Source organism: Diplotaxodon limnothrissa, unplaced genomic scaffold (genome assembly GCF_057381915.1).
Source record: "Diplotaxodon limnothrissa isolate DT_005_m unplaced genomic scaffold, D_limnothrissa_male_GT1.1 unmapped_scaffold_4, whole genome shotgun sequence".
Taxonomy (NCBI): domain Eukaryota; kingdom Metazoa; phylum Chordata; class Actinopteri; order Cichliformes; family Cichlidae; genus Diplotaxodon; species Diplotaxodon limnothrissa.
This window is the reverse complement of record NW_028188558.1, coordinates 2,558,152-2,570,810: the sequence shown is the minus strand read 5'-3', so window position 1 is coordinate 2,570,810 and position 12,659 is coordinate 2,558,152. Positions and strand designations below refer to the sequence as shown.

Below are 12,659 nucleotides of genomic sequence, written 5' to 3'. Positions count from 1 at the left end.
GCGGTGCAGCTCCGTAGCTTACCAAAGTCGTACTAAAACATTTTTTGACAGATTGCTGAGCGCCGTGTTCCACATAAAATCGGTTCGCAGCCATCAAGCATAACCAGAATTCATACATAAGGCGCGCTGTCAACTTTTGAGAAAATGAAAGGATTTTAGTCCGTGCACCACCTCTGGGCTGCATGCCGTTAGCGTGGTTAGCTCGTTAGCGTGGTTAGCTAGCTAACACGTTGACGGCGTCCAGCCCCACACACGGGTCGATGCGCAGTAACTCGTTAATGGAGATTTGCCGTGTCCATCTTGTCGCTTCCTGCAGGTGAAGCAATGGGGGAGGAGGGGGAGTTGTGTTCAGTGAAGGAGAGGCGAGGCCGAGTAACGTTGTGAAGACGAAAGTGGACGAAAGAGAGGCAAACTTGCGGCTCCACAGGTATAATTATAATGTAACATAGACTATATCGATATAAAGGATATTGTCACATCTTATATCTCGTATAAAAATATATCGATATTTTTTAAAAACTCGATATATCGCCCAGCTCTAATATCAAACATCCTTGAAAGAGTAGTTGTCAAACAGCTAACAGATCATCTGCAGAGGAATGGTTTATTTGAAGAGTTTCAGTCAGGTTTCAGAGCTCAGCACAGCACAGAAACAGCTTTAGTGAAGGTTACAAATGATCTTCTTATGGCCTCTGACAGTGGACTCATCTCTGTGCTTGTCCTGCTAGACCAGGGGTGTCAAACTCAAATACACAGTGGGCCAAAATTCAAAACTGGAACAAAGTCGCGGGCCAACGTTAATATTTATTGAAAAAAATCTTCCTCCAAATATAACAAGGAACCTTTTCTTACAGACTCAAATAAGTTTTGCTGAAAAACTGAATATGGAATAAGAAACGCTTAATACTGAACGATATATAACTTATATAAACATATATAACTTAATATTGCACACATGCAAAATTGAAATTCCAATTAAATAACATATCACTGGAATGCATTTCTTAAGTAAAAATTGTATTTGCAGCCTTCTGATTTAAATTTTAGCAGTAAACTTTTTCCCCAGGCTAATAATAAATGTAAAAATAAAATAACAATAATAAACCACTTAACTAATAAAAATATCATTAAACGTGAAACCATTCAAGCCCATGTCTGGGAGTAGCAAGACAAATTGCACAAAGAAAATGGTAATTATAGCTCAGTTTGCTACACACTGATCTACTCTGATGCGTCCAAGCCAGACACCTGGCATCTCTTCTTGGATGCTAGTTCCTCAATGTCTGGGCTCAGGCTCTGAGCTGAGGAAATCCTCAGGATCGAGTGAAGGTGTTCATCGGTCAGACGTCTCCTGTGAGATGTTTTGGCCATCTTCATTGAGGAGAATAGTTGCTCACATAGGTAAGTGCTGCCGAACATGGAGAGCATCTGAGCAGCGTGGGTCCGGAGCCCAGGCATTGTGTCAGGGATGAAATGTGGAAATTGTGAAGCGCCCACAGCATCATACTTTGATTTCAGCGTGTCACTACACTGGAGTTCAATCAGCTCCATTGGGAGGTTTGTTGGTGCTTTTGCCACGTCAACTGCAAAAGGATTACTGAGCAGTTCAAATCGACATTTCTGGGCGTCAAAGTCGGCAAACCGCCAGGTAAACTCAGTACTGAGTACACAGAGTTTTTCAGCAAACTGTGCACATGGGAACACAGCAGTAGAGATTTGCATGTTCATCGTTTGGCAGCAGGGAAAATGGCCCAGGTTTCCTTGTAGCATCTGATTCTGCCACAAGCACAATTTCGTTTTAAAAGCCCTCACTGCAGTGTACATATCTGTGATGATACGCCCCTGTCCCTGAAGCTGCAGGTTCAGCGCATCGAGATGGCTCGTGATATCACACATAAAGGCCAGCTCACACAGAAACTCTTGCTCCCTGAGCTCAGCTGTGTCTTGCCCTTTGCTTTCCAGAAACTGAAATATTTCCTCGCGTAGCTCGAAACATCTGTTCAGTACTTTCCCTCGGCTTAACCACCTCACCTCCGTGTGATACGGCACGTCTCCGTATTCCGAACCACACTCCTCAAGAAAAGATTTGAATTGGCGGTGATTCAGACCTTTGGCTCTTATAAAGTTAACTACTCGTGTTACTGCGGTCATAACATGTTCCATCTTTAGGGCTTTGCCACAAAGTGATTCTTGATGTATGATGCAGTGATAAACAGTCAGCTCACCTGCACAGTTCTCCGCTCACATCTTCTCCCGTACCCTGCCCACCAGTCCGCTCCTTTGACCACACATCGCTGGTGCACCATCTGTCGTTAACCCCACAAGTTTTTCCCATGGCAACTTCATTTCAGTTAGACATTTGGAAACCTCTTCAAATATTTCCTTCCCTGTGGTTGTTCCATGCATTGATTTTAATCCTAAAAGTTCTTCCGTAACACAGAGAGTTGAGTCCACACCGCGGATGAAGACTGAAAGCTGGGCAGTATCAGAGGCGTCGCTGCTCTCATCCATAGCGAGGGAGAATGCAACGAAACTGTTTCCCTTCTCCATCAGCTGGTTATTTAGATTGTTGGCAAGTTCACGTGTGCGATCAGCTACTGTGTTTCTGCTCAGGCTAACATTTGAAAATACTTGCTTTTTCTCTGGGCACACTTTCATCATACAACTTTTCACAAACTCTCCCTCACTGAAGGGCCGGGCTGATTTTGCGATCTCTGCTGCCACAACAAAACTAGCCTTTACAGCAGCCTCACTTTGTGATATGGCTTTTTTGAACATAGTCTGTTGTGAAACAAAACTTCTTTTCATCTCTTCTGCTTTCCGGCGCCTTTGAGTCATGTCCAGGTCCTTGTACTTCTCTTGGTGTTTCGTTTCATAGTGTCGTCTAATGTTGTACTCCTTGGTTAAAGCCACATGAGCTCCACATACAAGACAAACAGGTCTGTCTTTTACATAGGTAAACAGATATTCTGTCTCCCACCTGTCCAGGAAGCTCCTGTTTTCGTTCTTTCTTTTCGCCATTTTGGGAGAGGTAGCGCGGCAGTATTCATGCGGTTGCTATGACTACAGTAAACAGAGGAGAGGGCGTTAATGGGTCCTGTCCTGACTGACGCGCCAAAACGCCAACAGAGCATTCTGGGAGTTGTAGTATTAGCAGTACATGCGCTGCATAAGACCGGCGGGCCAGCTCTAATAGTAATTTGGTATGGCCTCGCGGGCCAAATGTAATTAGGCTGCGGGCCAAATTTTGAGTTTGACACCTATGTGCTAGACCTTAGTTCAGCGTTCGATACTGTCGACCATAATATCCTATTAGAGCGATCAGAACATGCTGTAGGTATTACAGGTACTGTGCTGCAGTGGTTTGTATCATATCTATCTAATAGACTCCAATTTGTGCATGTAAATGGAGAGTCCTCTTCACACACTGAGGTTAATTATGGAGTTCCACAGGGTTCAGTGCTAGGACCAATTCTGTTTACATTATACATGCTTCCCTTAGGCAGCATCATTAGAAGACATAGCATACATTTACACTGCTATGCTGATGACACCAAGCTCTATCTGTCCATGAAGCCAGATAACACACACCAATGAGTTAAACTGCAAGAATGTCTTAAAGACATAAAGACCTGGATGGCCGCTAACTTTCTGCTTCTTAATTCAGATAAAACAGGTTATTGTACTCGGCCCTGAAAATCTTAGAAATATGGTATCTAAGCAGATTCTTACTCTGGATGGCATTACCTTGGCCTCCAGTAACGTTGTGAGAAACCTTGGAGTCATTTTTGACCAGGACATGTCCTTCAACGCACATATTAAACAAATATGTAAGACTGCGTTCTTCCATTTGTGCAACATCTCTAAAGTTAGAAATATCCTGTCTCAGAGTGACGCTGAAAAACTAGTTCATGCATTTATTACTTCCAGGCTGGACGACTGTAATTCATTATTATCAGGATGTCCAAAAAACTCGATGAAAAGCCTTCAGCTGATCCAAAATGCTGCAGCAAGAGTCCTGACAGGGACTAGAAAGAGAGAGCAGATTTCTCCTGTTTTGGCTTCCCATCATTGGCTTCCTGTTAAATCCAGGATTCAAAATCCTGCTCCTCACATACAAGGTCTTAAATAATCAGGCCCCATCTTATCTTAATGACCTTGTAGTACCATATCACCCTATTAGAGCACTTCGCTCTCGCTCTGCAGGCCTACTTGTTGTTCCTAGAGTATTTAAAAGTAGAATGGGAGGCAGAGCCTTCAGTTTTCAGGCCCCTCTTCTGTGGAACCAGCTTCCAGTTTGGATTCAGGAGACAGACACCATCTCTACTTTTAAGATTAGGTTTAAAACGTTCCTTTTTGCTAAAGCATATAGTTAGGGCTGGACCAGGTGACCCTGAATCCTCCCTTAGTTATGCTGCAATAGACGTAGGCTGCCGGGGGATTCCCATGATGCATTGAGTTTTTCCTTTCCAGTCACCTTTCTCACTCACTATGTGTTAACAGACCTCTCTGCATTGAATCATATCTGTTATTAATCTCTGTCTCTCTTCCACAGCATGTCTTTATCCTGTCTTCCTTCTCTCACCCCAGTTTTCTTCCTGTTAAAAGGGAGTTTTTCCTTCCCACTGTTGCCAAAGTGCTGCTCATAGGGGGTCATATGATTGTTGGGTTTTTCTCTGTATCTATGAAGCGCCTTGAGGCGACTTTTGTTGTGATTTAGCGCTATATAAATAAAATTGAATTTAATATATTCTGAGCTAAGTTGATCTATAGTGTTACATCATATTCTATAAGGATGTTATGTGTTTGTAGACTTTCTGCCCAGTTTGACCCATTTAGCAGAAGTCAGCCTGTTTAAGGCTCTGATGTCTATTCTGTGTGACTTAAAGCAGTTATGACATGGTCCGATTTTCTCACCCAATAAAGGAATATTTCATATATCAGTCTACTCTTCATTCTATCAGACACAGTTATCACACCTCCTACATTTGCTTTTACACATATATGTAAGCATTGAGCCAAATGTAATAATGCCAACATACTGAAGGAACAAAATTTGTCTCTTATATATGAGACATCTGTATACACACTGTCACAGATACTTGTCTGTGAGTGAAGTGATTAATATAATAACTATAATATTGGCCATATCATATTTACATTGCCACAGTGAGATGACTTTAGTCTCATGAACAACATCAGCTAATTGTTATTTACAGCTAATCTTAAACGACTGTTCAGCACAGAAATGAAGCCCAACAATCATGCTTCACAGTCCTGTGGTCTCAGCCTCAGATACTCATCAAATCACACAGAGCTCATGTAGAAACAAATGAACTAAATATGTTCTCCTTCATTTCTGTCAAACAAAGCTGTATGAAACGTTTCCAGCTGTTAGTATCATGGTTGCTAGGCAACCTGGGCAGCGCGACGGAGGCTAGACGTCCCATTTCACGAGCCTACGAGCCTCGCACTTCGGCCTTAGCGGTCTTTGAGTACGCGGCCCTTGAGGACTTTAAAGCTGCAGAACCTGAATCGGGATACAGCCATGATGATCTCCAGCCTCGTGCTCGCCAACATTCTCACCTGAGTTAAGAAGACGATCACTGAAATGGTCTCAGCAGGTCCTTTGATGACAGCAATGAAATGCAGCGGTAAGGCTTTTTGGGGATTAAGTTCGTTTTCATGGCAAAGAAGGACGATGCAGTTCATCTGATCACTCCTCATAACATTCTGGAGTGCAGGCAAAATGCTATTATAAAAACTTAAGCAGCAACTTCTCCAGGTTCCAATATTTATGCAATTCTCAAACCTTTTGGCCACGACTGTATAACCTCTTCTGAAGTTTAGTGGATATTATACATGGTTATGCTCAGGATGTGTCGGCCAGTTTCCACTGGAAACGCCTTTTGGTTAAACTGTCAGCGAGGAATTTGCATTTGCACTGTTACATTTTTATATAACTTTAATGCACATAAACAACAGCTGCTTGTTTCAGTGAAAATACATTGATGGGTTTTTAATAAAGTTGTGCAGCTGTAAAGTATTTTGTCTGGTGTCAATTCTATCGTCAGCTACATCGTTATGGCAAATGTTCAAATGTATATGGTGATAAATATCTTTGGTCATATGGTCCTGCTCTGTCTGTCACCTTCTGTGTTGAGCTCATTGTTTCCTCTGTAGTGGCTGAGCTGAGTCCAAGTAGCTGAAAATGTTCCTCTGCTGCTCCGTCAGACTCTCCTCCTCCTGCTGATCAGCTGGGACACAAAACAGATCTTTGTTAGGCTCCACACTGCACTGAAGAGTCAAAGTGTCTCATATGTTCATCTGACAAGTAAAAGAACACATTTTTGTTTCCCGAGGTGGGCAACTTGTTGGAAACAAACACAAAAGCTTTGAGCACTGATACCTGCCATTGCTGGCATTGAAAGATGCAACGCCAGCAATGTGGATTGTCAAGACTCAAACCAATCATCAAGCAAAGACAACAGGGATCATTTGTTTCTGTTTATTTAGCATTCACAGCATTTGTAGTTGCCTTCTGTGCAGGGGAAGTCCACGCACACTGTGTGGTACCGCCATCCGCAGAAGGTGCATTCAACCTCTGTAAGAGAAACGAGATCGTCTGAGACTGAAATGATATTAACTAAAGAAGTGGTGATTTGTAAAACTTCACATTTTGATCCGGGACGTACTCTGCATGAAAACAAGCGCTCACTCTTCCTGCTCAACAAATGACAAGGGCGGAGCCTTATACCACGTGATACAGAAGCTGTGCCGTGTGATGCTAAAATTAGCAGGGAAAAAACAACGGAGAGCACGTCAGGGATGACGAGAAAGTGACAGGAGAAAATCCGTCCCGGTCAACCACCCAAACATCAATAACGGGAACCTTATACAGCGCTTCCCTATACACGTCGAACTCCCGCAGGCACAAAGACATCACGGAGGCTATCACTTATCACCTGACCAAAGATATGGCTCCATCAACACTGTGCAAAACGAGGGATTTAGGAAAACGATCAACACCCTAGACAAACGCTACACAGTGCCGTCCCGCAACTATTTTTCTATTGTTGCACTACCTGCTCTGTACACGCAGCGTCGAGCAACGGTGGAGACGGAATTTCAAGCAGGACAACATTTTGCTGCAACAACAAAACGTGAGACATTTGTTGTTTTATGTTTATTTATTGTTATGAGAGAATCATGATCTCAATTCTAAGCCAAAACATCGTGATTCTCATTTTATGCAAAATCGTGCAGCCCTAACATTAACACAAAACTATTGTTTCACCAGAGAAACACACATGAAGAGAGAGAGAGAGACAATAACAGCTACCAAACAGTCGTCATAATTCCTCACACAATGAGAAAAGGACAAATCAACAAGTAACAATGACTAATTAATATTAAAATCTGTAACATAATGTATTGTTTGGAGTTTAGTCTGATTGGTTCAGGATGACCTGCCATTATCCAATCACACGTCTGCTTACCTGCATCTTTTCTCTTTTTTCTAACCTGAGCACCCGATGGCTTTGAACTTTTGTTGTCCATCTTCCATTGGTTTGAATTTTGCGCGCCAGTACAAACACAAATCCCCCAACCCGAGGATCAGCACAATTAACCTAACAGCAGGCACGTGCAGAGGGGGGGGGGGCTAGAGGGGCTTGAGCACCCGCCCCTTTCCTGATGGGTGCCCAAGGTGCCCTTTTGTTGAGGCAACTTTTTTTTTTTAAATTATTATTATTTTTTTTTTAATGTGTGTGTGCGTGCGGAGTCCTGTCTGTGCCCCTCAACAATAATATTTAACTATTAATCACATTTTGCTAAATAAAAGGATCTGGCTTCCATCAGTCACATGATCACATTTAACCAATGATCGCCCTTGACGGCAGAACGCGCTGGTTACGAGCCGGGAACGAGCTCACAAAGAGCACGCGCATTTTTAACGGTCCGGAGCTGTAGGAGAAACACAAGTTAACTCAGAGACACAGACTGATGCGACAAAACCAGTAAGTAGGTGTACAGCGCACACTGTAGTGTGTAGCACACAGGAGTATCAGCTTATTACGTACACGTTGGTAAGCTGTCTTGTTGCAACTGACGAACTGAAACAAACGAGCGTGCTGTGTGTGCAACAGCGCGACAAACATTACCTGTCCTTTTATTAACTGCACAAGTAGTGCTGGTCACAGCTGCTGGCTACCTGTGTAAGGCTGTCATGGGTCTGTAGCTCTGTCACCGTTTTAGGGAACATATTTAGTTTTAAAGTAAGTTTCCGGGCTTTTCCTGCCTTTCTGGAGGGATTATATTTCACTAAAAAACGATCTAATATGCATGTCCACATAATTATGCATTATTATAATTATAATATATTAAAAACACACGCTGTATTTTAAAGAACATACATTAAGAAGCAGATTATATTAGATTTATATTTTAAATAAGACAACATTTGGATTTTACAGCAGTAAAATGATTGTATCTCTACAGTTTAAAAATGTAATAAGCTTTGCCCTGCACAGAGTGGATAGTGAAACACATGGAATCATCATAAATACATTATTTCATATTTATTACTTCCCCCTCCTCTTTGCTTTATTATTGTAGCTCTAGTAATAAATAATAATGTAAGGATTCTGGATCAGCACCATGATGCCCATAGTATATACAGTATTCTGAAGAAGGTCTAAAATGTCACTGTGTGTGCATGTGTGTGTTTTATTTAGATGGATTTTTAAAAAAAATATTACTCATGATATAACATTGTCCAGACATGGCTGGTAAGGACATGAGGAGGAAACAGCAGGAGCTGTGTGAGGCTACTAAAGGCAGGGCTATAACATTTTTCTGTCATCATTTTATTATAGATTAAGTGCAAGAGTTGTTAGGTGTGGATAATTAGATTATAGTTTATTGCAATAGCAAGTTGTGCCTTGTTCTCACATAGACAGCAAGTGCAGAGTGATATATGAAATGATGGGATGGAAGGAAGAAGAGAAGCAAAGAGTGATTCACAGGCAGAGCCTAAATTATTTCTCACAGTTTTTTGTTGCCTTATGGTTCCAAGCGCTGTCACCAATCTTTGCATTTTGTTATTATCTCATGACACTTGTTTAATCAGCTACCATCTCTCCTGTGGACTTTTTACTGTCTACAGTCTCAGACCAACACAGCCCTGCCCTCATAGCTGGACTGGCCATCGGGCATACCGGGCATTTGCCCGGTGGGCCGCTGGCGATTTTTTGTTTTTTTTTGGGGAAGGGTATAAACAATGAAAGGTGTTGGATTGGCCAATTGGTCATGATCGACTCTGGGCTGGACCAATTACAGCCGAGGAGGTCGGATGCACCCTCCCCCTTGTTTAGCAATCTTATAGACGAACTAAAGAAAATGGAGAACAAAAAAAGGAAAGGAGGTGCCGAAAAAATTAGGGCCAAAAAGAAACAAGCCCTTCAGGCAGACGCTGCCAAATGTGTGAAAATTACTGAATTGTTTGGTGGTAGCTATGGCATAGCTTCCATAGATTTAGCAACATCAGCAAGTGGTGGAGGCCAGCAGGTGGATGAAGGAAAGGGGAGGCAAGAGAGAGAGATGGAAGAGCAAGAGAGAGAGATGGAAGAGCAGGAGAGAGAGATGGAAGAGCAAGAGAGAGAGATGGAAGAGCAAGAGAGAGACATGGAAGAGCAGGAGAGAGAGATGGAGCAAGAGAGAGAGATGGAAGAGCAAGAGAGAGAGATGGAAGAGCAAGAGAGAGAGATGGAGCAAGAGAGAGAGATGGAGCAAGAGAGAGAGATGGAAGAGTAAGAGAGAGAGATGGAAGAGTAAGAGAGAGAGAGAGATGGAAGAGCAGGAGAGAGAGATGGAAGAGCAAGAGAGAGAGATGGAAGAGCAGGAGAGAGAGATGGAAGAGCAGGAGAGAGAGATGGAAGAGCAAGAGAGAGAGATGGAAGAGCAGGAGAGAGAGATGGAAGAGCAGGAGAGAGAGATGGAAGAGCAAGAGAGAGAGATGGAAGAGCAGGAGAGAGAGATGGAAGAGCAGGAGAGAGAGATGGAAGAGCAAGAGAGAGAGATGGAAGAGCAGGGGAGAGAGATGGAAGAGCAAGAGAGAGAGATGGAAGAGCAGGAGAGAGAGATGGAAGAGCAAGAGAGAGAGATGGAAGAGCAGGAGAGAGAGATGGAAGAGCAAGAGAGAGAGATGGAAGAGCAAGAGAGAGAGATGGAGCAAGAGAGAGAGATGGAAGAGCAGGAGAGAGAGATGGAAGAGCAAGAGAGAGAGATGGAAGAGCAGGAGAGAGAGATGGAAGAGCAAGAGAGAGAGAGATGGAAGAGCAGGAGAGAGAGATGGAAGAGCAGGAGAGAGAGATGGAAGAGCAGGAGAGAGAGATGGAAGAGCAAGAGAGAGAGATGGAAGAGTAAGAGAGAGAGATGGAGCAAGAGAGAGAGAGAGATGGAAGAGCAGGAGAGAGAGATGGAAGAGCAAGAGAGAGAGATGGAAGAGCAAGAGAGAGAGATGGAAGAGCAGGAGAGAGAGATGGAAGAGCAGGAGAGAGAGATGGAAGAGCAAGAGAGAGAGATGGAAGAGCAAGAGAGAGAGATGGAGCAAGAGAGAGAGATGGAGCAAGAGAGAGAGATGGAAGAGCAGGAGAGAGAGATGGAAGAGTAAGAGAGAGAGATGGAAGAGCAGGAGAGAGAGATGGAAGAGCAAGAGAGAGAGATGGAAGAGCAAGAGAGAGAGCTGGAAGAGCAAGAGAGAGAGATGGAAGAGCAAGAGAGAGAGATGGAAGAGCAGGAGAGAGAGATGGAAGAGCAAGAGAGAGAGATGGAAGAGCAGGAGAGAGAGATGGAAGAGCAAGAGAGAGAGATGGAAGAGCAGGGGAGAGAGATGGAAGAGCAAGAGAGAGAGAGATGGAAGAGCAAGAGAGAGAGATGGAAGAGCAAGAGAGAGAGATGGAAGAGCAGGAGAGAGAGATGGAAGAGCAAGAGAGAGAGATGGAGCAAGAGAGAGAGATGGAAGAGTAAGAGAGAGAGATGGAAGAGTAAGAGAGAGAGATGGAAGAGCAGGAGAGAGAGATGGAAGAGCAGGAGAGAGAGATGGAAGAGCAAGAGAGAGAGATGGAAGAGCAAGAGAGAGAGATGGAAGAGCAAGAGAGAGAGATGGAAGAGCAGGGGAGAGAGATGGAAGAGCAAGAGAGAGAGATGGAAGAGCAGGAGAGAGAGATGGAAGAGCAAGAGAGAGAGATGGAAGAGCAGGAGAGAGAGATGGAAGAGCAAGAGAGAGAGATGGAAGAGCAAGAGAGAGAGATGGAAGAGCAGGAGAGAGAGATGGAAGAGCAAGAGAGAGAGATGGAAGAGCAAGAGAGAGAGAGCCAGGGCATCGATTACTTTGCTCGCCCTGAACCTGCCATATTACAGGCCTTCTTAGATTACCACCCACAGCAGAACAGTAGCAGTGCAGTTGTGATGAGGGTGTTCAGCTGTAAAGATGGCACCAACAGGAAGTGGCTTACTTATTGCAAAGAACGCCATTTATTGTTCTGCTTTGTGTGTCTGGCATTTGCAAGGCTGACTGACACCAGCACATTTATAACAGGCATGAGTGACTGGCGACATATACATCTGCGCACAGAGGAGCATGAAAAGAGCAATACACACCAGACCTGTGCTGAAGCTTTTTTCTTAAGGTGCTCAAAAGGCAACATCAGGAGCTTGTTTGCTGGCAGTCAGTTGTCAGCTCACAGAGCACAAGTGAAAAAGAGACGGCAAGTTTTAGAGCGTATAGTGGATGTGATCAAAGTACTTGGGAAGAGGGGACTCAGCTATAGGCATGTGGAGAATGAGGCTGCATACACTTTAGGTGATAACACCATCGATCATGGTAACTTTCTGGAACTGATTGTGTTATTAGGCAAGTATGATATGTGCCTTGGAGAACATTTGAATGACTGCATTGAAAAAAGCAAGAAGTTGCATCAGACCAGTGGATCAAGAGGTAGAGGATCTCTCATCACCCTACTCTCCAAAACAACTGTCAACTCAGTGATTGATGCACTTGGCCATCTCCTTCAAGAGAGCATCGCCAGTGATGTCCAGAAAGCTGGGATGTTTTCTGTTCAGCTAGACACAACCCAAGACATCACAGGTTATGATCAGTGTTCAGTAATCATCAGGTATGTTACTGAGTCTGTGCAGGAGAGGCTTGTCTCCATAGTGAGGTGCGAAGCATCCACGGGGCAGTACTTTGTAAACTTGCTTTCCGGAGTTTTAGAGCATCTGAATCTAGACAAGGCCATGTGCATTGGGAATGCATTGCATGCCGGGAACTCCTGGCAAAACAATCCAAGTACCGCATCAAATACAAGCATTTGCAATTGCAGCACCGCAAAACGTTCATTCTCTGGTTCCAATACCTTCTTGTCTTTTCTTTGCCGCACAAAAAAGGTATGTACAAAACGACGGAGAACAATGCCGGTCCGTACAAAGACAGACTCGACGAAAAGACAAAGAAAAGATACGAGGAAAAATCAAAGGAGTGAAAGGGTCAGACCCTTACGAGCACACAGAGGGACAAAAGACGTTAGCGTGCTGCCCAACTTTCACCACGCTCAGATTTATAATTATACGCTTCTTGGAGTGAGTGCATACACTCATGA

At 43.7% G+C, this 12,659-nt stretch overlaps 2 protein-coding genes and 1 pseudogene across 2 annotated transcripts in view; 1 reads left to right on the top strand and 2 right to left on the bottom strand.

Moving 5' to 3' along the window:
- LOC146606877 (protein NLRC3-like) overlaps positions 1-12,659 on the bottom strand; it is a 563,637-nt gene that overhangs the window by 128,542 nt on the left and 422,436 nt on the right. The window lies entirely within an intron of this gene.
- The window catches only part of LOC146606884 (protein NLRC3-like), a 501,574-nt gene that overhangs the window by 248,807 nt on the left and 240,108 nt on the right, over positions 1-12,659 (top strand). The window lies entirely within an intron of this gene.
- Positions 1,206-3,279, bottom strand: LOC146606887 (general transcription factor II-I repeat domain-containing protein 2 pseudogene; annotated as a pseudogene).